The sequence below is a fragment of the Bison bison genome, unplaced genomic scaffold (genome assembly GCF_000754665.1).
Source record: "Bison bison bison isolate TAMUID 2011002044 unplaced genomic scaffold, Bison_UMD1.0 scf7180017864267, whole genome shotgun sequence".
Classification (NCBI taxonomy): Eukaryota; Metazoa; Chordata; class Mammalia; order Artiodactyla; family Bovidae; genus Bison; species Bison bison.
Window position 1 is genome coordinate 1,422,855 of NW_011494839.1, and position 348 is coordinate 1,423,202.

A 348-nucleotide genomic window follows, 5' to 3' on the forward strand; every position below is an offset into this window, starting at 1 on the left:
TGATAGGGATTGCACTGAATCTATAGATTGCTTTGGGTAGTATGCTCATTTTCACTATATTGATTCTTCTGATCCATGAACATGGTCTGTTTCTCCATCTGTTTGTGTCATCTTTGATTTCTTTCATCAGTCTTTTATAGTTTTCCATATATAGGTCTTTTTGTTTTTGTTGGGTAGATTTATTCCTCAGTACTTTATTCTTTTCATTGCGATGGTGAATGGAATTGTTTTCTTGATTTCTCTGTTTTCTCATTGTTCATGTATAGGAATGCAAGGTATTTCTCTGTGTTAATTTTATATCCTGCAATTTTACTATACTAATTGATTCAGTCAATCAGTCAGTTCAGT

At 32.2% G+C, this 348-nt stretch overlaps 1 protein-coding gene across 2 annotated transcripts in view; it reads left to right on the plus strand.

Annotated features, from left to right (window-relative positions):
• Positions 1-348, plus strand: part of ARFGEF1 (ADP-ribosylation factor guanine nucleotide-exchange factor 1 (brefeldin A-inhibited)) — a 133,388-nt gene that overhangs the window by 22,280 nt on the left and 110,760 nt on the right. The gene's annotated exons all lie outside the window — the stretch shown is intronic.